General features: G+C 46.3%; 1 long non-coding RNA gene across 1 annotated transcript; it reads right to left on the bottom strand.

Moving 5' to 3' along the window:
- Positions 1-224: 224 nt before the first annotated feature.
- Positions 225-23,270, bottom strand: LOC309622041. The gene is made up of 3 exons (XR_014240453.1): positions 23,147-23,270; positions 10,469-10,610; positions 225-339 (listed from the first exon to the last, which is right to left on the bottom strand). It is a non-coding gene; the product is annotated as an uncharacterized lncRNA (long non-coding RNA).
- Positions 23,271-25,993: the final 2,723 nt, after the last annotated feature.

Raw genomic sequence — 25,993 nt, 5'->3', positions numbered from 1 at the left:
AATAAGGTACTATGACATAAAACAAAATGAAAACTAGATGTGAGACTGTTCTCTTCAGTGTACAGACTTCATGGCAGTTGCTGCACACTATCTAGCTACTTAGATCTTTAACTCTCTGTTCTGTTAATACCAAATGAGGCCCAAGTGTGTCAACCTGTTTCCCACAGAAACCAAAAAGTCTACATGCATCTCTTTTCTCCTGTGCCCTTTCACCTTACCTGCTCCCAATTCTCCACCAACGTCCTCCTCTTTCTCTAATTATTCTCCTCTTCATTTTGCTTGGCCTTGCCCCCAAGCATGCAAGACAGAGAGTCCTAGAGGTCCAAGATTCTAGAGTGGCTGTTTGCAAGGCGGAGGAGATTACAGTAGCTGCCACACTGTATATACTTCTGTGCAAAGAAAAAGGGACAGTGTTCAGAATGTCTCTCACATATAACAAGAGCTGGAGATGGCAGGATACCTGTGTGGCCCAAGGAACTAGAGCTAGCAAATTATGGGCCAAACAATTGCAACCAAAGGCTGGAAGAGGAAAGGTCTGCAACCAGCTCTGTCTCCTAGCTCTCTGGTATTTGCTGCCAACGGGCAGAGTCTATTTCGTGAAGCATCAAGCACTGAAAAGAAGACTCCTGCTGCTGGAAGTTGACAGGAAGTAACGTCCAATGCAAGATCAAGGCTTGTCCTCGAAGCAATGCCCATAATGGAAGAAAAAAAAAAAAAGAGAAAGCGGAAGAGAAATGTTAAGTCGCACGTCCAACCTGGCCCCCAGCCTAGCCCAGCCCAAGGAAGGTAGGAGTCAAGGAGAAGAAACTAAAAGAGAAGAGCCTTGGACCACAACATTCTCCACAAGGTACACTCAACAAACTTCACCCTACTCTTGAACCAAGTTACAAAGAGAGCTTCTTAATCCCTACTTTGGCTCCTTAAAAGCTGCTATCAGTTCACTCATTAGACACATCTGATTTCAGAACAACTGTAATAGTTCAAACTAGATGGCTCTTTCCTTCCTAAGGATTATTAATTAAATAAGATCTATATAGCTCTAAGTATATGATACATAAAATAGAATACTCTGTAGAATATAAGTAACTCTTAGTTCAGTGTATTAATGAACGTCTGTAAGAAATGTGGCAATGATTTCCCTAATGGAAGAGCCTGGGGGAGGTAAATCTGTCTTCTAGGATTTCCTCCCCAGAGCTCAGAAACTCAGGTGTTGTTTTAGCTCTCCTACACTCTCTTCACCCAAGCCCGCCTTCCTGTTGGGGATCGGACCTCCCTATTGGCTCTCTCATACCTTTCAACTGCCTGCTTTGTGACATCACTCTCCTACCAAACCTACTACCACTTGGTAGAGCCTTGGGGTTTCCGTGGAGCTGTTTGGACCAGTAACCAGTGACCTCTGTACTGGACACGTGCGCCGTTCAGCTGCAGCCACTCAGACATCCTCTAGTGTTGTCTCCTCATCCCTTGTACCTGCAGTGGATGCTTCCTCTTCTCTGACCATGTCAGGTAAGAAAAGAAACTTTGGAAAGTTTTGCGTTCGATTTCTTTTGCCCCTAAATTGAGTAGGAGATTCAAAATAGCATGGAATAATGAGGGAAAGTATTGAACTACACGTCTGGAGACCTAATTTCACTTTTGACTTTGACGTTTACTATCTGTGTGACTTTGGACAAATCACTGGCTGTCTCACAAAGCCTGTTGCTTTCCTTAACTGTTACGTTAGGATACCACATTGGGTTGATCACTCTGATCCCCTTCTTTTCCAGTATTGAGCCTTAAAGGGTACCCATGTAGAAAACGAAATCAGACACTTCTCAAGAGTGTTTCAACAGAAACATAGAAAAGCCAGGGGACATAGAAAACTAGCAATATATACCAAGATGTTTCATCTCTAATGGTCTCCCTCCACTAGGATTTCGACTAGTTGAAAAGAGAGAATAGGGAGAGAGGATGGAGAGTACTGGGCTCTACAGGGAGGCACAGAGTCGAGCGTAAGGAAGTTTAGGATGGTTTTCATTAGCACAGGCCAACAGGCACCAAGAGATGGGAGAAAATGTAAGAATGAAGAGGGAAAGCATAGAGGAGCTCTCAAGAAAAACGGAGTTTGCAATGGAATGCTGATGGGAACCAAAGATTTTCAATTAAAGCAGAAACAGCACAGAGGGAAACCTGCTCAGAGCAGGGCAAAACCAAGTTGATGGTAGCAAACCCTTACATTAACAGACTAAGAAGGAAAGTAAGGCCAGAACAGGGGATCACCGGGAAAGGCAGCTTATCAGAAAAGTCATACTCCGTTTTCTTTCTTTTATTGCCTCTCTGAATACAGTTGGCCACTTGACAGTTTTGAATATAAACATTTTAGAAATACGTTTTAGAAATGATGCCTCCTATAAACAAGCAACCACAGTGGTTATCTAGGGGGCTGCTTTTCAGTGTTTTATTCTTTCTAATTTTTAAACTAGGTAGACATTTCACCAATTCAACATTTTAAGTGATATCTTCTAAATTGAATCAGAAGGACTATTTTCCTTGGTGTGATATGTAGGTTCTAAGGCAAGGCTGCTTTTCATTTTTACAGTTATTTCCTTCCTAACACAGAGAGCACATTGATCAACAGCCATCGTTCGCTTGTAGATCTTAGCTACCGAAGAAGAAGAAGAAAAAGTCAAGCCCCACATCTCTAATTCCCCCCACTTAGGGAATTCCCTGGCGGTCCAGTGCTTAGGACTCGGTGCTTTCACGGCCAGGGCCACGCGGCGCGGCCAAAGAAACAAAACAAACAAACATCCACGTTTATCGAAAACCATATTGTGGAGTCCTGTGGATTTTCTTACATTTGAAAATCTTTTTTAATTGGATTCTAGGCATGATGGTTTTTTGAGGTTTTGGGATGCCATCTTCCTGGATGCTGAAGATGATTCTAATCTAAGTTCTAGGATAAATCCAAAAACCTTCCTGATACATTTTAAGCTTCCTTTCTGCTTATTATATAAGCTATATTCATTGAAATATATATTTCTCCTAGGCTTAATACCTCTTACTTGCTGGGTAAAAATATGAAGGAGCACAATAATGAAACTCTTTTACACTTATTATTTTGCTGTCTGCTTCGTACCGGTTTTCATTGAAATACTTGTCTATATGTGTTGTGGCTACCTATACATGCACATTTATTGCATTCTGTTGCTTGTTATGCATTTTTTACTGACATACCTTCTCTGTCTGTATGCATTGGCTAGGAATTCATTCACCTCTATCACCTCCATCGTGTTTTCTGGTTAATAGTATTCACTAAAATAGAGTGGGCAAAATTCACTTTCATAATATTGCATGGATGGTACAGAATGCCATTTGTCAGTAAATTCATTAGGCTTTGATACTTGCCACATACCCCAGTTTTCATTAATATCTATGGATTTCTTTTTCGTTAACGTAATATGCTTGTCATGATTTTTCTTTGTCTTTCTAGAACTTATTGTATCTTCCTCCATATAAATCATACGCAACAGATCAGCTTATTCATCTATTAATTATTACTGCTATTATTATTGGTGGTGGTGTTATAACCACTTTATAGGTGAGTAATCTGAAGTAATCAGATAACTTTTCCCTTTCCAAAAGCACTTAAGAAATCCACTTTCGGGTAATCATTTTGAGGTAGGATGAGAAACCAGGCTTGAAGAGGGCAAAAATGACTCTTTCAATTCACCAGTTGGACTGAGCTGTACGTCACCTCTAGGTAATAGCGTGGGAACTGCACAAGCAAAGGGAGACACTGAAGACGACAATGGTAATAGCCGTACTGTTTTCTAATGGACAAAAAAAATGCCTATATTATAAGTTCTATTTCTCCTGCTTTCTGGCAGTATCATGCTCAGAGTGGAGTCCTGGCAAGGAAGTCAGGATACTTAGGTTCTGAAACCTGGTAATGATACTAACATAATGAGAGAACTTGAACAAGTCAACCCGACCTCTCTGAGCCTCAGTTTCCTTACTCACGAAATGAGACTGAGAACATCGAAGTTCTCTAAGGGCCTCCTAGTTCTAAAATGCTTCCAGTCTAGGAAATAGCATAGAAGTCAATACGAGTGCAGGCCGAAGGGAAAGACAGGGCAGGGAGAAGGTTGCTTCCAGCCTAGAGAACAATCTCTGAACCACACCACTTGGCTCTTCTGCCCGTCTGTGCCCAAGATGGGAGCACAGGCAGTTAATAGAGAAGAGTGGAAAACTGCTCAGTCCTTACAGCCATCATCAACTGTCTGATTTTGGGTTTCTCAGGAAGTAGTGATAGTAGAGGTGTCCTGATAGCAAGAACCTTCAGATGATGCCGTTCCTCAAACGTAGTGAGAATTTCTCAACCTCCCTGAGTTTTTCATGACCCTCTTGTTCTTACAGAAAATTTCCAACATCCATCTCTACTTGGAACTCTAAATTCTCTGCAGCATTCTCCTCCTGTGGTGAGCAATGCAACTTCCCTAACACGAAGTGTCTGCAACTTCTCCAGAGTCTCTGCCCCTGCCGTCAGTGCGGCATCGGCTACTGGTACCCCTTTCCAGACACTCATGGGTAGTGCCTACCTTTACCAACATTCTAGCACGACTATGTTATCTGGAGTTACTGACCACAGCCAGATCTCCACTTCAGCTGCTTCCTATCCAGGTGTTCTTGAGTGGGACATCACAGCAAGCACTGAAAAGAATTCTTCTTCACTCGGAGACTTTACTCTGGCACTCACTGACCGCCACACAGCTGCCTCCTCCATGTTTCTGGCAGCCCAGGATGATAAAACTTCAGACGCCAAGAACATGGTCCCTCTACATCCATCGCTTTCTGCCAGCCTTGCTCAGGGAACACCATCTCAGATTCCAAATCAGGGGCAGAGCCGCCTGCCACTTCCCTGCCAGGAAGGGAGCCAGGTATATTACTATAACCAAGGCACACTGGGGTCTTTACTGTATGGAGAACTTGGCTCCTGCCCGCAATCCTACGGCTCGGCGTCATACACAGGAAGTCGGGCCTCTGGGCAACCAGAAATGGGAATGGGACTGAAGGAGATTCAGCCCACAAATATCCGACCACCAGCTTCCACCTCTGCAGTCTGCCACCCTGTGTCTGCTCAACGCATCACAGAAACAAGTTTTCAAGGTGAGTATAACAAACGCCAGAGAAAGTTGAAGAATGAGGTCGGCATTCAAAAATGGGGTCAAATCGACAGCTGGGAAGGGGTGTAGAGGCAGGTAGAATTTAGATCCTGAGCCTTTAATAACCACTACCTTCGCTCAGTGCCCTCTGTTTTTAGACTCTCTATGAGAACACCTAGGGCTTCCCTGGTGGCGCCGTGGTTAAGAATCCGCCTGCCAATGCAATGCGGGGGACACGGGTTCGAGCCCTGGTCTGCGAAGATCCCACATGCCGTGCAGCAACTAAGCGCATGTGCCACAACGACGGAGCCTGCATTCTAGAGCCCGTGAGCCTCAACTACCGAAGCCCACGTGCCTACAGCCCATGCTCCGCAACAAGAGAAGCCACCGCGATGAGAAGCCCGCACACCGCAACCGAGAGTAGCCCCCGCTAGCCGCCAACTAGAGAAAGCCCGTGCACAGCAATGAGAGACCCAGTGCAGCCAAAAAAATAAATACGTAGAATAAATAAGTTCAAACAGTAAATAAATACATAAACATAAATTACAAAAAAAAAGAACACCTAATGCAGGTGGGACGGTGGGAGGGCCACTGTAGAGGTCATCTATGCTACATGTACAAGAACCCCGAGAGCACACCAATCGGTACCACACTTTTCACTGCTGTAGCCGATCGTTCCCCCTGTACTGCCACACTGTAGCACTCCCTTCCCTCATCTACTGCTATAGTCTCTTCGGAAGGTGTTTCAGAACTCTTGTTATGAGAGTGCCAGTTGAACTGTCCTCACTTCCTTCATTTATACCAGGATTGAAGACCTTGTGGTCCGAGATCCTGTCCAGAGAGCAAGCAGGCTAAGACTCTGTCTTTGTTGATGTATTTCATCAGCAAGGGCTCTACCCCCTCTCCTAGTTCATGGTGTGACGTGTTCTTGGCCTCTCGGGAAAGTGGGGAGAATGGAAAGGACCCTATATGAGAATGCTAGGCTTTGTAAAACATTTCAGGTTTTTAAAAATAAGACTCATTTTGTATTGGACTTATAACAGTCCTATGAAATACAAAGCGAGCCGAGAATCAGCGACAGGAAAGGCTCACCAGTAAGAATTACAACAGTCACCGCTTACCTCGTAGCATAGGGCACTGTCCGTGATCCTTAAGAAGAGTTAGTAGAAATGCCTTGCCCATCTTGCCCCTGAACCCCTTGAAAGGTACACGACTGCTGTGTTGGTGTTTAGGGGGAGCATCTCACTTACCAGGGACTGACTTCTCCCTTGATCCCTTTGTAGGGATGGAGACCTCCCCCCTGGTGATGAAAAATTCCCTGGGATTGCAACCTCCAAGCCAGACGTTTTGTGTGACACAAAGTCAAGAACTCCCCAAGTCCTGCAGTAGCAGAAACAGCCACATACTTGAGAGTAACCCACCATCTGAACTTGGGGACATTTCAGTGACAGCTCCAGTCCAGAGTGCCAGGCGTCTCCTGGCCCTGCCTCCAGCTCCAAGCCAGGGACAAATAGAGAGTAAGCACGTGGATGATATCAAAACCAAGCTTTCAAAGCCTCTGGATGCCTACCAGATCCCAACAGAGAACCAAGATCCTCCACTACTCCCTTTAGGAATCCCTGATATTCACCAGCCGCTGGCCTGCACCGATCCCCTCAGCCAAGAGGAGCAGCCTGGTTCTGAAAATGCTGATCTGGGAGAGAACAGCCGGAGTCGTCAGGACCTAGGGACACTTGAAAATGGGATTGAACCTAGCAGTGGTCTTGCAGACATTACTACACTGGCGGAGGATATTCACCTTCCCCAGCTCTTTAATCCTTTGAAAGATCTTGATCAATCCCAAGGTCCCAACGTGATCAAAGCTAAAGACACCAGAGCCATTAAGGTGAATCAGGTGCAGGAAAAGCCAAGTGTCATAAAGGTTCCCTCTGATCAACCCAGGAAGAACAAACAGAAAGCCTCTGAGCCTATCAGTGGCGCTCCCAAGGCCAAAATCCAGCCAAAGAATCCAGAGTGCCTGTTAGGGGGAGAAGTGGTTATATGCCACGCTGCAGTCAGTGACAGGGCTCCTGTGAACACGGCCAAGCACTCTCAAGGCAAACCTCAGAAAGCTGCATCCAGAAAGATCAGCAAAACTAAGAGCCACGGGCAGGAAAAAACCAAAAGGACCAGAGGGAGAAACAAGGCTGAAGAGAACAAGCAGTCAGGGAACAAAGTCAAGGCAGAAGAGAAGCCAGCAATCCCCCACACGAAGCGAAAGGAACACCAAACTGAGCTTCTCCAACAGAGCTTTCAAAAGCCTCGAACCTCCCTTGGCGTGCGCATGCTGGAGTCTGTGAAGGTTCTTCATGCGCTGGGGAAGAAGAATGAGACGAAAACTGGGCTCTCTTCCTGTCGGCTCTTGGGAAAGTCAAGCAACCCCAAAGACCCCCAGCCACCCCCAGCTATCCAGCCATGGCGGCATACCCCACGTGAGGGGAAGGGTCCTGAGAAAACGCAAGTCCAAGCCCAGAAACCAGACAGCAGTGCTGAAACAGAGTGTCCGTCTCCAGCCCAGTATGAGCGGCCTCCTCCTGGGAAGGTCAAGTTGATACCTCTGCCTTTTTCTGCCTGGGACAAGCCTCAAGCTCGACCCGCTCCTCGGAGGCCACAGTCTCTGGCCTCACATCGGCCTGCTGGGGCTTACCGTGCCCAGCCTGGTTCTACTGACTCAGCTCAACCTGCTGCAGCCAATTCATCCCACCAGCCAGCTCCTGCCTCTTTGCCAGGCCCCGCCAAACCAGCTCAGCCAACTGTGACCAACCCAACCCAACCGGCTTGGACCAACCATACCCAGCCTCGTGTCCCTCAGTCTGCTGCTCCTAGGCCTGCACCCTCCAAAACTTCATCTGGCGCTCCTCTCCAGCGGGAGCCTGTTCCCCCTGCTGTGAATAAGCGCCAGTCCCCACCCAAGCTCCAAACCCAATTTCTACTCCAAGACTTCAGCAAGCAACGAGTTCCATGGAGGGAACCCAACGTGCCTGAGCCAGTCATGTCAAAGCCCATCGAACAAGAGCAGAGGCCAGAGCGAGAGGCCATGAAGAGGCGGGCTCAACAACAACGGGAGAATGCTGCCAGATACACCTCTTCGGGCAAGCTGCAATTTTTCACCGAGAGGGAAAACGAAATGGAAATTGCCGACTACTACGGATACGTCAAGTGAGAGCTGCTAGGATTCTTGGTGCCACCTTGGCTACCAGCTGTTCTTCCATACACAGGTAAGACAGGTATAGAACTGAATAAGTAAATGGAATACAATTAATAGACGAGTAACAAACCTTTCGAATTTTCAGATGCTGCTAACTGGGGCGTGAGAAAGGAAGGACTGAAAGTTGGATGGGAGAATGAAGGAAAGGGGTAAAAACTGAGCAAAGAGGAAGGAACTTGGCCCAGGGCTAGGAAGGCCAAAAGAGACGTATGAATTTAGGAAAGGAAGCAGGAGCGAGGATGAAATGGCAGAAGTAAAAAGCAGGGTCAGAGGTCTGGGTTGAAAGAACACAATTGGAGTAGAGTTGAAGGTGACAGAAGATGAGTCTAGGTTTACTAGGAGAAATAGAAAAAGTCTCTCGGGGACGCTGGCCTTAAGTCTCACAACCACCAGATAGGTATTTCAGAAAACAAGAGGTTCAGGACACATCTCTGAAAGGTCTGAGTTGCCTTATTCAGGTGTGACTGTAGTGGGGGAATAGGGAAATCTACCAGAGAAGTGGCTAGGGCTCAGAGTTATCCTAGGGGCAGCTGACGACAGGGGCAGAGCCAAGGGAACTGCTGGATCAGGAGGCCCACGAACAAAGCAGGGGCATAGCCGCCTGTCACTTCCCTGCCAGGAAGGAAGCCAGGTATATTACTGTAACCAAGGCACACTGGGGTCTTTACTGTATGGAGAACTTGGCTCCTGCCCGCAATCCTACGGCTCGGCGTCACACACAGGAAGTAGGGCCTCTGGGCAACCAGAAATGGGAATGGGACTGAAGGAGATTCAGCCCACAAATATCCGACCACCAGCTTCCACCTCTGCAGTCTGCCACCCTGTGTCTGCTCAACGCATCACAGAAACAAGTTTTCAAGGTGAGTATACAGACGGCAGAGAAAAGTTGAACAATGAGGTCAGCATTCAAAAATGGGGTCAAATCGACAGCTGGGAAGGGGTGTAGAGACAGGTAGAATTTAGATCCTGAGCCTTTAATAACCACTACCTTCTCTCAGTGCTCTCTGTTTTTAGACTCTATATGAGAACACCTAGGGCTTCCCTGGTGGCGCCTGCCAATGCAGGGGACACGGGTTCGAGCCCTGGTCTGCGAAGATCCCACATGCCGTGCAGCAACTAAGCGCATGTGCCACAACGACGGAGCCTGCATTCTAGAGCCCGTGAGCCTCAACTACCGAAGCCCACGTGCCTACAGCCCATGCTCCGCAACAAGAGAAGCCACCGTGATGAGATGCCCGCACACCGCAACCGAGAGTAGCCCCCGCTAGCCGCCAACTAGAGAAAGCCCGTGCACAGCAATGAGAGACCCAGTGCGGCCAAAAAAATAAATACGTAGAATAAATAAGTTCAAACAGTAAATAAATACATAAACATAAATTACAAAAAAAAAGAACACCTAATGCAGGTGGGAAGGTGGGAGGGCCACCGTAGAGGTCATCTATGCTACATGTACAAGAACCCCGAGAGCACACCGATCGGTACCACACTTTTCACTGCTGTAGCCGATCATTCCCCCTGTACTGCCACACTGTAGCACTCCCTTCCCTCGTCTACTGCTATAGTCTCTTTGGAAGGTGTTTCAGAACTCTTGTTATGAGAGTGCCAGTTGAACTGTCCTCACTTCCTTCATTTATACCAGGATTGAAGACCTTGTGGTCCGAGATCCTGTCCAGAGAGCAAGCAGGCTAAGGCTCTGTCTTTGTTGATGTATTTCATCAGAAAGGGCTCTACCCCCTCTCCTAGTTCATGGTGTGAAGTGTTCTTGGCCTCTCGGGAAAGTGGGGAGAATGGAAAGGACCCTATATGAGAATGCTAGGCTCTGTAAAACATTTCAGGTTTTTAAAAATAAGACTCATTTTGTATTGGACTGACAACAGTCCTATGAAATACAAAGAAAGCCGAGAATCAGTGACAGGAAAGGATCACCAGTAAGAACTACAGCAGTCACCGCTTACCTCGTAGCATAGGGCACTGTCCGTGATCCTTAAGAAGAGTTAGTAGAAATGCCTTGCCCATCTTGCCCCTGAACCCCTTGAAAGGTACACGACTGCTGTGTTGGTGTTTAGGGGGAGCATCTCACTTACCAGGGACTGACTTCTCCCTTGATTCCTCTGTAGTGATGGAGACTTCCCCGCTGATGAAAAATTCCCTGGGATTGCAACCTCCAAGCCAGACAGCTTTCCTATGGAATGACAGAGAACTTGTCAAGGTGAAACACCAGTCTGCGGGAGAAAGGGAGGAAGAGAATGATGGAAATCGTTTCTGGGAAACTATTTTTACATTATGTGTTGTTTGTTCCCGGTAAATAAACTGAAATCTTCTTAACAGTACAACAAAATCTAAACCACTAAAGCCAACAATACAGGAGTATAACGTTCGAAAAAAATTTCTTTGGCTGCGCAGCATGTGGGATCTTAGCTCCCCAACCAGGGATTGAACCCACGCCTGCTGCATTGGAAGCGCAGAGTCTTCACCACGGGACCACCGGGGAAGTCCCAGGACTATCACTTTTAAAGGAGAAGGTACAAACCCCTCGGTTCTATGAACTGGAGATTTTTAGTAAGAAGTCAATATATTTGTTGTTAGGCACATTTTATGTTAGGCTGTCTCCCTGCACAGGATGCAGGCGCCTTGAGAATGGAAGTCATATCCCTCTATAGTACGTCCCTCTTCTTTCTGCTTTGCAGTTTGCTGCTCCACTTGCTCAACCCCACCTAGTAATAACCTATACTTCCCTTGTTCCTGTTTTCCCATCTGGAAAACAGACAAAAGGCAACCAAACAACGCAAAGGTCTCAACAAATAAGGGATATCCAAAACCAGAGATGGCCAGAACTTCTGTACCCCTGATGAAATAGTCCTCATACAAAACCTGATAATCAAATTCCTTAATGCTAGGAATCACAGTGAAAAATAGTATCTGAACTGACTTCTGTCAGATGAGTGAGAACTAAGGTTAATTCAGTGTATCTGAAGCATAGAAAGTGAGGGCAAAAGTGGCACAAGATGGGACTAGAGAAGCAGAGAGGATTCTAGACCACGCAGAGTCTTAAAGGCCAACAGTGTGTTTTCTATTCTCAAAACAATGCTTGTGAGCGATGTTTATGAGCAACGTTCCAACTTGCTTTGAAGGTTTCTTGTGTGAAGAGTGGATTGGAAGGAAACAAGATATATGGACACTAGTTAGGACCTAATCGCAACAGACAGGCAAGTTCAGTATTAGGAAGTTGAGGAAGAGCTGGCTGACAGATTCCAAAGAAATTCAGGAGATGAACTGAAGCGGGCTTAATGGGGTAGGAGATGGAGGAAAGGAAGGTCTTAGGGAATTCAAGGGTTTACTGCACACATGAGCAAAGTCTCAAAATTAATCATTTGAACGTACAGAGGCGGATCTCCCAAATGACACCGGTTAGGAAGCAACGGTACGCCCTTTAGAATTCCTAGAGACAACACAAATCAACTGTTTCGATGGAAAATTCGGCGGGACTCTTGATTTCCATGGGAATACAGAGAAAAGAGACACTGATCTGGCTTGCAGGTATATTTAGGAAGTTGTTAGCCGGACATCACCTACTAGTATCATGTAAGTAGGCCGTCCGAAGTAGGAAGCTTAGGGGAAAAACCTGGAGGAAAACTTAAAAGCTTAAGCCACACCTCTACACTACACCACCTTTCACAATTTCTTCTCAGATAAGCATCATCCCCATCAGTGAAGAAACTCGTACCTCATAATAGGAAAAACAGGCCTAAAGATTCAATGTGTGTCTTGGGAGGTCCCATCTATGCGATATCTTCCTGGGACCAGAAAAGGCCCCAGGAAGATCAATCTCTGCACCCCTGAAAGCTTACCACCAAGGAAAATGACTAGGTCCATAGATTTCCTCCCTCAAACCAGCTTACCTCACACATAGATCATTAGCAACTCCGCCCTTACTCACATTATCACAGTCACAAGAGTGGTTAGGGAGAAAAGCACTAACCAGGGGAACTAAAACAGAGGCAATCCAGGCCAAGCTGGGCTGGTGGCAGATATCTTGCTCCTTACGCTCGGGTGCATAATGCGACTCACCACAGTGCCTTTTTCACAGACCCTTTTGAACGTTTCTCCACAGAATCCAACAGCTCAAGTCAGTTCATGACGCTTCAAGGTCAACAATCGTCAAGAGAAAAACATGCAATATGTCTTACAATGTTGGATTCCTTACAAACAGGACAAGGAGATAACCATGTAGACAAAACCAGAGCATTTGAAAACATCTGTATTCTACAAACACACCAGTGAATGCTACAAATAAGGTACTATGACATAAAACAAAATGAAAACTAGATGTGAGACTGTTCTCTTCAGTGTACAGACTTCATGGCAGTTGCTGCACACTATCTAGCTACTTAGATCTTTAACTCTCTGTTCTGTTAATACCAAATGAGGCCCAAGTGTGTCAACCTGTTTCCCACAGAAACCAAAAAGTCTACATGCATCTCTTTTCTCCTGTGCCCTTTCACCTTACCTGCTCCCAATTCTCCACCAACGTCCTCCTCTTTCTCTAATTATTCTCCTCTTCATTTTGCTTGGCCTTGCCCCCAAGCATGCAAGACAGAGAGTCCTAGAGGTCCAAGATTCTAGAGTGGCTGTTTGCAAGGCGGAGGAGATTACAGTAGCTGCCACACTGTATATACTTCTGTGCAAAGAAAAAGGGACAGTGTTCAGAATGTCTCTCACATATAACAAGAGCTGGAGATGGCAGGATACCTGTGTGGCCCAAGGAACTAGAGCTAGCAAATTATGGGCCAAACAATTGCAACCAAAGGCTGGAAGAGGAAAGGTCTGCAACCAGCTCTGTCTCCTAGCTCTCTGGTATTTGCTGCCAACGGGCAGAGTCTATTTCGTGAAGCATCAAGCACTGAAAAGAAGACTCCTGCTGCTGGAAGTTGACAGGAAGTAACGTCCAATGCAAGATCAAGGCTTGTCCTCGAAGCAATGCCCATAATGGAAGAAAAAAAAAAAAAGAGAAAGCGGAAGAGAAATGTTAAGTCGCACGTCCAACCTGGCCCCCAGCCTAGCCCAGCCCAAGGAAGGTAGGAGTCAAGGAGAAGAAACTAAAAGAGAAGAGCCTTGGACCACAACATTCTCCACAAGGTACACTCAACAAACTTCACCCTACTCTTGAACCAAGTTACAAAGAGAGCTTCTTAATCCCTACTTTGGCTCCTTAAAAGCTGCTATCAGTTCACTCATTAGACACATCTGATTTCAGAACAACTGTAATAGTTCAAACTAGATGGCTCTTTCCTTCCTAAGGATTATTAATTAAATAAGATCTATATAGCTCTAAGTATATGATACATAAAATAGAATACTCTGTAGAATATAAGTAACTCTTAGTTCAGTGTATTAATGAACGTCTGTAAGAAATGTGGCAATGATTTCCCTAATGGAAGAGCCTGGGGGAGGTAAATCTGTCTTCTAGGATTTCCTCCCCAGAGCTCAGAAACTCAGGTGTTGTTTTAGCTCTCCTACACTCTCTTCACCCAAGCCCGCCTTCCTGTTGGGGATCGGACCTCCCTATTGGCTCTCTCATACCTTTCAACTGCCTGCTTTGTGACATCACTCTCCTACCAAACCTACTACCACTTGGTAGAGCCTTGGGGTTTCCGTGGAGCTGTTTGGACCAGTAACCAGTGACCTCTGTACTGGACACGTGCGCCGTTCAGCTGCAGCCACTCAGACATCCTCTAGTGTTGTCTCCTCATCCCTTGTACCTGCAGTGGATGCTTCCTCTTCTCTGACCATGTCAGGTAAGAAAAGAAACTTTGGAAAGTTTTGCGTTCGATTTCTTTTGCCCCTAAATTGAGTAGGAGATTCAAAATAGCATGGAATAATGAGGGAAAGTATTGAACTACACGTCTGGAGACCTAATTTCACTTTTGACTTTGACGTTTACTATCTGTGTGACTTTGGACAAATCACTGGCTGTCTCACAAAGCCTGTTGCTTTCCTTAACTGTTACGTTAGGATACCACGTTGGGTTGATCACTCTGATCCCCTTCTTTTCCAGTATTGAGCCTTAAAGGGTACCCATGTAGAAAACGAAATCAGACACTTCTCAAGAGTGTTTCAACAGAAACATAGAAAAGCCAGGGGACATAGAAAACTAGCAATATATACCAAGATGTTTCATCTCTAATGGTCTCCCTCCACTAGGATTTCGACTAGTTGAAAAGAGAGAATAGGGAGAGAGGATGGAGAGTACTGGGCTCTACAGGGAGGCACAGAGTCGAGCGTAAGGAAGTTTAGGATGGTTTTCATTAGCACAGGCCAACAGGCACCAAGAGATGGGAGAAAATGTAAGAATGAAGAGGGAAAGCATAGAGGAGCTCTCAAGAAAAACGGAGTTTGCAATGGAATGCTGATGGGAACCAAAGATTTTCAATTAAAGCAGAAACAGCACAGAGGGAAACCTGCTCAGAGCAGGGCAAAACCAAGTTGATGGTAGCAAACCCTTACATTAACAGACTAAGAAGGAAAGTAAGGCCAGAACAGGGGATCACCGGGAAAGGCAGCTTATCAGAAAAGTCATACTCCGTTTTCTTTCTTTTATTGCCTCTCTGAATACAGTTGGCCACTTGACAGTTTTGAATATAAACATTTTAGAAATACGTTTTAGAAATGATGCCTCCTATAAACAAGCAACCACAGTGGTTATCTAGGGGGCTGCTTTTCAGTGTTTTATTCTTTCTAATTTTTAAACTAGGTAGACATTTCACCAATTCAACATTTTAAGTGATATCTTCTAAATTGAATCAGAAGGACTATTTTCCTTGGTGTGATATGTAGGTTCTAAGGCAAGGCTGCTTTTCATTTTTACAGTTATTTCCTTCCTAACACAGAGAGCACATTGATCAACAGCCATCGTTCGCTTGCAGATCTTAGCTACCGAAGAAGAAGAAGAAAAAGTCAAGCCCCACATCTCTAATTCCCCCCACTTAGGGAATTCCCTGGCGGTCCAGTGCTTAGGACTCGGTGCTTTCACGGCCAGGGCCACGCGGCGCGGCCAAAGAAACAAAACAAACAAACATCCACGTTTATCGAAAACCATATTGTGGAGTCCTGTGGATTTTCTTACATTTGAAAATCTTTTTTAATTGGATTCTAGGCATGATGGTTTTTTGAGGTTTTGGGATGCCATCTTCTTGGATGCTGAAGATGATTCTAATCTAAGTTCTAGGATAAATCCAAAAACCTTCCTGATACATTTTAAGCTTCCTTTCTGCTTATTATATAAGCTATATTCATTGAAATATATATTTCTCCTAGGCTTAATACCTCTTACTTGCTGGGTAAAAATATGAAGGAGCACAATAATGAAACTCTTTTACACTTATTATTTTGCTGTCTGCTTCGTACCGGTTTTCATTGAAATACTTGTCTATATGTGTTGTGGCTACCTATACATGCACATTTATTGCATTCTGTTGCTTGTTATGCATTTTTTACTGACATACCTTCTCTGTCTGTATGCATTGGCTAGGAATTCATTCACCTCTATCACCTCCATCGTGTTTTCTGGTTAATAGTATTCACTAAACTAGAGTGGGCAAAATTCACTTTCATAATATTGCATGGATGGTACAGAATGCCATTTGTTAGTAAATTCATTAGGCTTCGATACTTGCCACATACCCCAGTTTTCATTAATATCTATGGATTTCTTTTTCGTTAACGTAATATGCTTGTCATGATTTTTCTTTGTCTTTCTAGAACTTATTGTATCTTCCTCCATATAAATCATACGCAACAGATCAGCTTATTCATCTATTAATTATTACTGCTATTATTATTGGTGGTGGTGTTATAACCACTTTATAGGTGAGTAATCTGAAGTAATCAGATAACTTTTCCCTTTCCAAAAGCACTTAAGAAATCCACTTTCGGGTAATCATTTTGAGGTAGGATGAGAAACCAGGCTTGAAGAGGGCAAAAATGACTCTTTCAATTCACCAGTTGGACTGAGCTGTACGTCACCTCTAGGTAATAGCGTGGGAACTGCACAAGCAAAGGGAGACACTGAAGACGACAATGGTAATAGCCGTACTGTTTTCTAATGGACAAAAAAAATGCCTATATTATAAGTTCTATTTCTCCTGCTTTCTGGCAGTATCATGCTCAGAGTGGAGTCCTGGCAAGGAAGTCAGGATACTTAGGTTCTGAAACCTGGTAATGATACTAACATAATGAGAGAACTTGAACAAGTCAACCCGACCTCTCTGAGCCTCAGTTTCCTTACTCACGAAATGAGACTGAGAACATCGAAGTTCTCTAAGGGCCTCCTAGTTCTAAAATGCTTCCAGTCTAGGAAATAGCATAGAAGTCAATACGAGTGCAGGCTGAAGGGAAAGACAGGGCAGGGAGAAGGTTGCTTCCAGCCTAGAGAACAATCTCTGAACCACACCACTTGGCTCTTCTGCCCGTCTGTGCCCAAGATGGGAGCACAGGCAGTTAATAGAGAAGAGTGGAAAACTGCTCAGTCCTTACAGCCATCATCAACTGTCTGATTTTGGGTTTCTCAGGAAGTAGTGATAGTAGAGGTGTCCTGATAGCAAGAACCTTCAGATGATGCCGTTCCTCAAACGTAGTGAGAATTTCTCAACCTCCCTGAGTTTTTCATGACCCTCTTGTTCTTACAGAAAATTTCCAACATCCATCTCTACTTGGAACTCTAAATTCTCTGCAGCATTCTCCTCCTGTGGTGAGCAATGCAACTTCCCTAACACGAAGTGTCTGCAACTTCTCCAGAGTCTCTGCCCCTGCCGTCAGTGCGGCATCGGCTACTGGTACCCCTTTCCAGACACTCATGGGTAGTGCCTACCTTTACCAACATTCTAGCACGACTATGTTATCTGGAGTTACTGACCACAGCCAGATCTCCACTTCAGCTGCTTCCTATCCAGGTGTTCTTGAGTGGGACATCACAGCAAGCACTGAAAAGAATTCTTCTTCACTCGGAGACTTTACTCTGGCACTCACTGACCGCCACACAGCTGCCTCCTCCATGTTTCTGGCAGCCCAGGATGATAAAACTTCAGACGCCAAGAACATGGTCCCTCTACATCCATCGCTTTCTGCCAGCCTTGCTCAGGGAACACCATCTCAGATTCCAAATCAGGGGCAGAGCCGCCTGCCACTTCCCTGCCAGGAAGGGAGCCAGGTATATTACTATAACCAAGGCACACTGGGGTCTTTACTGTATGGAGAACTTGGCTCCTGCCCGCAATCCTACGGCTCGGCGTCATACACAGGAAGTCGGGCCTCTGGGCAACCAGAAATGGGAATGGGACTGAAGGAGATTCAGCCCACAAATATCCGACCACCAGCTTCCACCTCTGCAGTCTGCCACCCTGTGTCTGCTCAACGCATCACAGAAACAAGTTTTCAAGGTGAGTATAACAAACGCCAGAGAAAGTTGAAGAATGAGGTCGGCATTCAAAAATGGGGTCAAATCGACAGCTGGGAAGGGGTGTAGAGGCAGGTAGAATTTAGATCCTGAGCCTTTAATAACCACTACCTTCGCTCAGTGCCCTCTGTTTTTAGACTCTCTATGAGAACACCTAGGGCTTCCCTGGTGGCGCCGTGGTTAAGAATCCGCCTGCCAATGCAATGCGGGGGACACGGGTTCGAGCCCTGGTCTGCGAAGATCCCACATGCCGTGCAGCAACTAAGCGCATGTGCCACAACGACGGAGCCTGCATTCTAGAGCCCGTGAGCCTCAACTACCGAAGCCCACGTGCCTACAGCCCATGCTCCGCAACAAGAGAAGCCACCGCGATGAGAAGCCCGCACACCGCAACCAAGAGTAGCCCCCGCTAGCCGCCAACTAGAGAAAGCCCGTGCACAGCAATGAGAGACCCAGTGCAGCCAAAAAAATAAATACGTAGAATAAATAAGTTCAAACAGTAAATAAATACATAAACATAAATTACAAAAAAAAAGAACACCTAATGCAGGTGGGACGGTGGGAGGGCCACTGTAGAGGTCATCTATGCTACATGTACAAGAACCCCGAGAGCACACCAATCGGTACCACACTTTTCACTGCTGTAGCCGATCGTTCCCCCTGTACTGCCACACTGTAGCACTCCCTTCCCTCATCTACTGCTATAGTCTCTTCGGAAGGTGTTTCAGAACTCTTGTTATGAGAGTGCCAGTTGAACTGTCCTCACTTCCTTCATTTATACCAGGATTGAAGACCTTGTGGTCCGAGATCCTGTCCAGAGAGCAAGCAGGCTAAGACTCTGTCTTTGTTGATGTATTTCATCAGCAAGGGCTCTACCCCCTCTCCTAGTTCATGGTGTGACGTGTTCTTGGCCTCTCGGGAAAGTGGGGAGAATGGAAAGGACCCTATATGAGAATGCTAGGCTTTGTAAAACATTTCAGGTTTTTAAAAATAAGACTCATTTTGTATTGGACTTATAACAGTCCTATGAAATACAAAGCGAGCCGAGAATCAGCGACAGGAAAGGCTCACCAGTAAGAATTACAACAGTCACCGCTTACCTCGTAGCATAGGGCACTGTCCGTGATCCTTAAGAAGAGTTAGTAGAAATGCCTTGCCCATCTTGCCCCTGAACCCCTTGAAAGGTACACGACTGCTGTGTTGGTGTTTAGGGGGAGCATCTCACTTACCAGGGACTGACTTCTCCCTTGATCCCTTTGTAGGGATGGAGACCTCCCCCCTGGTGATGAAAAATTCCCTGGGATTGCAACCTCCAAGCCAGACGTTTTGTGTGACACAAAGTCAAGAACTCCCCAAGTCCTGCAGTAGCAGAAACAGCCACATACTTGAGAGTAACCCACCATCTGAACTTGGGGACATTTCAGTGACAGCTCCAGTCCAGAGTGCCAGGCGTCTCCTGGCCCTGCCTCCAGCTCCAAGCCAGGGACAAATAGAGAGTAAGCACGTGGATGATATCAAAACCAAGCTTTCAAAGCCTCTGGATGCCTACCAGATCCCAACAGAGAACCAAGATCCTCCACTACTCCCTTTAGGAATCCCTGATATTCACCAGCCGCTGGCCTGCACCGATCCCCTCAGCCAAGAGGAGCAGCCTGGTTCTGAAAATGCTGATCTGGGAGAGAACAGCCGGAGTCGTCAGGACCTAGGGACACTTGAAAATGGGATTGAACCTAGCAGTGGTCTTGCAGACATTACTACACTGGCGGAGGATATTCACCTTCCCCAGCTCTTTAATCCTTTGAAAGATCTTGATCAATCCCAAGGTCCCAACGTGATCAAAGCTAAAGACACCAGAGCCATTAAGGTGAATCAGGTGCAGGAAAAGCCAAGTGTCATAAAGGTTCCCTCTGATCAACCCAGGAAGAACAAACAGAAAGCCTCTGAGCCTATCAGTGGCGCTCCCAAGGCCAAAATCCAGCCAAAGAATCCAGAGTGCCTGTTAGGGGGAGAAGTGGTTATATGCCACGCTGCAGTCAGTGACAGGGCTCCTGTGAACACGGCCAAGCACTCTCAAGGCAAACCTCAGAAAGCTGCATCCAGAAAGATCAGCAAAACTAAGAGCCACGGGCAGGAAAAGACCAAAAGGACCAGAGGGAGAAACAAGGCTGAAGAGAACAAGCAGTCAGGGAACAAAGTCAAGGCAGAAGAGAAGCCAGCAATCCCCCACACGAAGCGAAAGGAACACCAAACTGAGCTTCTCCAACAGAGCTTTCAAAAGCCTCGAACCTCCCTTGGCGTGCGCATGCTGGAGTCTGTGAAGGTTCTTCATGCGCTGGGGAAGAAGAATGAGACGAAAACTGGGCTCTCTTCCTGTCGGCTCTTGGGAAAGTCAAGCAACCCCAAAGACCCCCAGCCACCCCCAGCTATCCAGCCATGGCGGCATACCCCACGTGAGGGGAAGGGTCCTGAGAAAACGCAAGTCCAAGCCCAGAAACCAGACAGCAGTGCTGAAACAGAGTGTCCATCTCCAGCCCAGTATGAGCGGCCTCCTCCTGGGAAGGTCAAGTTGATACCTCTGCCTTTTTCTGCCTGGGACAAGCCTCAAGCTCGACCCGCTCCTCGGAGGCCACAGTCTCTGGCCTCACATCGGCCTGCTGGGGCTTACCGTGCCCAGCCTGGTTCTACTGACTCAGCTCAACCTGCTGCAGTCAATTCATCCCAGCCAGCTCCTGCCTCTTTGCCAGGCCCCGCCAAACCAGCTCAGCCAACTGTGACCAACCCAACCCAACCGGCTTGGACCAACCATACCCAGCCTCGTGTCCCTCAGTCTGCTGCTCCTAGGCCTGCACCCTCCAAAACTTCATCTGGCGCTCCTCTCCAGCGGGAGCCTGTTCCCCCTGCTGTGAATAAGCGCCAGTCCCCACCCAAGCTCCAAACCCAATTTCTACTCCAAGACTTCAGCAAGCAACGAGTTCCATGGAGGGAACCCAACGTGCCTGAGCCAGTCATGTCAAAGCCCATCGAACAAGAGCAGAGGCCAGAGCGAGAGGCCATGAAGAGGCGGGCTCAACAACAACGGGAGAATGCTGCCAGATACACCTCTTCGGGCAAGCTGCAATTTTTCACCGAGAGGGAAAACGAAATGGAAATTGCCGACTACTACGGATACGTCAAGTGAGAGCTGCTAGGATTCTTGGTGCCACCTTGGCTACCAGCTGTTCTTCCATACACAGGTAAGACAGGTATAGAACTGAATAAGTAAATGGAATACAATTAATAGACGAGTAACAAACCTTTCGAATTTTCAGATGCTGCTAACTGGGGCGTGAGAAAGGAAGGACTGAAAGTTGGATGGGAGAATGAAGGAAAGGGGTAAAAACTGAGCAAAGAGGAAGGAACTTGGCCCAGGGCTAGGAAGGCCAAAAGAGACGTATGGATTTAGGAAAGGAAGCAGGAGCGAGGATGAAACGGCAGAAGTAAAAAGCAGGGTCAGAGGTCTGGGTTGAAAGAACACAATTGGAGTAGAGTTGAAGGTGACAGAAGATGAGTCTAGGTTTACTAGGAGAAATAGAAAAAGTCTCTCGGGGACGCTGGCCTTAAGTCTCACAACCACCAGATAGGTATTTCAGAAAACAAGAGGTTCAGGACACATCTCTGAAAGGTCTGAGTTGCCTTATTCAGGTGTGACTGTAGTGGGGGAATAGGGAAATCTACCAGAGAAGTGGCTAGGGCTCAGAGTTATCCTAGGGGCAGCTGACGACAGGGGCAGAGCCAAGGGAACTGCTGGATCAGGAGGCCCACGAACAAATCAGGGGCATAGCCGCCTGTCACTTCCCTGCCAGGAAGGAAGCCAGGTATATTACTGTAACCAAGGCACACTGGGGTCTTTACTGTATGGAGAACTTGGCTCCTGCCCGCAATCCTACGGCTCGGCGTCATACACAGGAAGTAGGGCCTCTGTGCAACCAGAAATGGGAATGGGACTGAAGGAGATTCAGCCCACAAATATCCGACCACCAGCTTCCACCTCTGCAATCTGCCACCCTGTGTCTGCTCAACGCATCACAGAAACAAGTTTTCAAGGTGAGTATATAGACGGCAGAGAAAAGTTGAACAATGAGGTCAGCATTCAAAAATGGGGTCAAATCGACAGCTGGGAAGGGGTGTAGAGACAGGTAGAATTTAGATCCTGAGCCTTTAATAACCACTACCTTCTCTCAGTGCTCTCTGTTTTTAGACTCTATATGAGAACACCTAGGGCTTCCCTGGTGGCGCCTGCCAATGCAGGGGACACGGGTTCGAGCCCTGGTCTGCGAAGATCCCACATGCCGTGCAGCAACTAAGCGCATGTGCCACGACGACGGAGCCTGCATTCTAGAGCCCGTGAGCCTCAACTACCGAAGCCCACGTGCCTACAGCCCATGCTCCGCAACAAGAGAAGCCACCGCGATGAGATGCCCGCACACCGCAACCGAGAGTAGCCCCCGCTAGCCGCCAACTCGAGAAAGCCCGTGCACAGCAATGAGAGACCCAGTGCGGCCAAAAAAATAAATACGTAGAATAAATAAGTTCAAACAGTAAATAAATACATAAACATAAATTACAAAAAAAAAGAACACCTAATGCAGGTGGGAAGGTGGGAGGGCCACTGTAGAGGTCATCTATGCTACATGTACAAGAACCCCGAGAGCACACCGATCGGTACCACACTTTTCACTGCTGTAGCCGATCGTTCCCCCTGTACTGCCACACTGTAGCACTCCCTTCCCTCATCTACTGCTATAGTCTCTTTGGAAGGTGTTTCAGAACTCTTGTTATGAGAGTGCCAGTTGAACTGTCCTCACTTCCTTCATTTATACCAGGATTGAAGACCTTGTGGTCCGAGATCCTGTCCAGAGAGCAAGCAGGCTAAGACTCTGTCTTTGTTGATGTATTTCATCAGAAAGGGCTCTACCCCCTCTCCTAGTTCATGGTGTGACGTGTTCTTGGCCTCTCGGGAAAGTGGGGAGAATGGAAAGGACCCTATATGAGAATGCTAGGCTCTGTAAAACATTTCAGGTTTTTAAAAATAAGACTCATTTTGTATTGGACTGACAACAGTCCTATGAAATACAAAGAAAGCCGAGAATCAGTGACAGGAAAGGATCACCAGTAAGAACTACAGCAGTCACCGCTTACCTCGTAGCATAGGGCACTGTCCGTGATCCTTAAGAAGAGTTAGTAGAAATGCCTTGCCCATCTTGCCCCTGAACCCCTTGAAAGGTACACGACTGCTGTGTTGGTGTTTAGGGGGAGCATCTCACTTACCAGGGACTGACTTCTCCCTTGATTCCTCTGTAGTGATGGAGACTTCCCCGCTGATGAAAAATTCCCTGGGATTGCAACCTCCAAGCCAGACAGCTTTCCTATGGAATGACAGAGAACTTGTCAAGGTGAAACACCAGTCTGCGGGAGAAAGGGAGGAAGAGAATGATGGAAATCGTTTCTGGGAAACTATTCTTACATTATGTGTTGTTTGTTCCCGGTAAATAAACTGAAATCTTCTTAACAGTAAAACAAAATCTAAACCACTAAAGCCAACAATACAGGAGTATAACGTTCGAAAAAAATTTCTTTGGCTGCGCAGCATGTGGGATCTTAGCTCCCCAACCAGGGATTGAACCCACGCCTGCTGCATTGGAAGCGCAGAGTCTTCACCACGGGACCACCGGGGAAGTCCCAGGACTATCACTTTTAAAGGAGAAGGTACAAACCCCTCGGTTCTATGAACTGGAGATTTTTAGTAAGAAGTCAATATATTTGTTGTTAGGCACATTTTATGTTAGGCTGTCTCCCTGCACAGGATGCAGGCGCCTTGAGAATGGAAGTCATATCCCTCTATAGTACGTCCCTCTTCTTTCTGCTTTGCAGTTTGCTGCTCCACTTGTTCAACCCCACCTAGTAATAACCTATACTTCCCTTGTTCCTGTTTTCCCATCTGGAAAACAGACAAAAGGCAACCAAACAACGCAAAGGTCTCAACAAATAAGGGATATCCAAAACCAGAGATGGCCAGAACTTCTGTACCCCTGATGAAATAGTCCTCATACAAAACCTGATAATCAAATTCCTTAATGCTAGGAATCACAGTGAAAAATAGTATCTGAACTGACTTCTGTCAGATGAGTGAGAACTAAGGTTAATTCAGTGTATCTGAAGCATAGAAAGTGAGGGCAAAAGTGGCACAAGATGGGGCTAGAGAAGCAGAGAGGATTCTAGACCACGCAGAGTCTTAAAGGCCAACAGTGTGTTTTCTATTCTCAAAACAATGCTTGTGAGCGATGTTTATGAGCAACGTTCCAACTTGCTTTGAAGGTTTCTTGTGTGAAGAGTGGATTGGAAGGAAACAAGATATATGGACACTAGTTAGGACCTAATCGCAACAGACAGGCAAGTTCAGTATTAGGAAGTTGAGGAAGAGCTGGCTGACAGATTCCAAAGAAATTCAGGAGATGAACTGAAGCGGGCTTAATGGGGTAGGAGATGGAGGAAAGGAAGGTCTTAGGGAATTCAAGGGTTTACTGCACACATGAGCAAAGTCTCAAAATTAATCATTTGAACGTACAGAGGCGGATCTCCCAAATGACACCGGTTAGGAAGCAACGGTACGCCCTTTAGAATTCCTAGAGACAACACAAATCAACTGTTTCGATGGAAAATTCGGCGGGACTCTTGATTTCCATGGGAATACAGAGAAAAGAGACACTGATCTGGCTTGCAGGTATATTTAGGAAGTTGTTAGCCGGACATCACCTACTAGTATCATGTAAGTAGGCCGTCCGAAGTAGGAAGCTTAGGGGAAAAACCTGGAGGAAAACTTAAAAGCTTAAGCCACACCTCTACACTACACCACCTTTCACAATTTCTTCTCAGATAAGCATCATCCCCATCAGTGAAGAAACTCGTACCTCATAATAGGAAAAACAGGCCTAAAGATTCAATGTGTGTCTTGGGAGGTCCCATCTATGCGATATCTTCCTGGGACCAGAAAAGGCCCCAGGAAGATCAATCTCTGCACCCCTGAAAGCTTACCACCAAGGAAAATGACTAGGTCCATAGATTTCCTCCCTCAAACCAGCTTACCTCACACATAGATCGTTAGCAACTCCGCCCTTACTCACATTATCACAGTCACAAGAGTGGTTAGGGAGAAAAGCACTAACCAGGGGAACTAAAACAGAGGCAATCCAGGCCAAGCTGGGCTGGTGGCAGATATCTTGCTCCTTACGCTCGGGTGCATAATGCGACTCACCACAGTGCCTTTTTCACAGACCCTTTTGAACGTTTCTCCACAGAATCCAACAGCTCAAGTCAGTTCATGACGCTTCAAGGTCAACAATCGTCAAGAGAAAAACATGCAATATGTCTTACAATGTTGGATTCCTTACAAACAGGACAAGGAGATAACCATGTAGACAAAACCAGAGCATTTGAAAACATCTGTATTCTACAAACACACCAGTGAATGCTATAAATAAGGTACTATGACATAAAACAAAATGAAAACTAGATGTGAGACTGTTCTCTTCAGTGTACAGACTTCATGGCAGTTGCTGCACACTATCTAGCTACTTAGATCTTTAACTCTCTGTTCTGTTAATACCAAATGAGGCCCAAGTGTGTCAACCTGTTTCCCACAGAAACCAAAAAGTCTACATGCATCTCTTTTCTCCTGTGCCCTTTCACCTTACCTGCTCCCAATTCTCCACCAACGTCCTCCTCTTTCTCTAATTATTCTCCTCTTCATTTTGCTTGGCCTTGCCCCCAAGCATGCAAGACAGAGAGTCCTAGAGGTCCAAGATTCTAGAGTGGCTGTTTGCAAGGCGGAGGAGATTACAGTAGCTGCCACACTGTATATACTTCTGTGCAAAGAAAAAGGGACAGTGTTCAGAATGTCTCTCACATATAACAAGAGCTGGAGATGGCAGGATACCTGTGTGGCCCAAGGAACTAGAGCTAGCAAATTATGGGCCAAACAATTGCAACCAAAGGCTGGAAGAGGAAAGGTCTGCAACCAGCTCTGTCTCCTAGCTCTCTGGTATTTGCTGCCAACGGGCAGAGTCTATTTCGTGAAGCATCAAGCACTGAAAAGAAGACTCCTGCTGCTGGAAGTTG

This window comes from Balaenoptera borealis (genome assembly GCF_965194805.1).
Source record: "Balaenoptera borealis genome assembly, contig: HAP1_SCAFFOLD_1426, whole genome shotgun sequence".
Lineage (NCBI taxonomy): Eukaryota > Metazoa > Chordata > Mammalia > Artiodactyla > Balaenopteridae > Balaenoptera > Balaenoptera borealis.
Note: the sequence above shows the minus strand (reverse complement) of the source record. Positions and strands in the feature narration are given on the sequence as shown.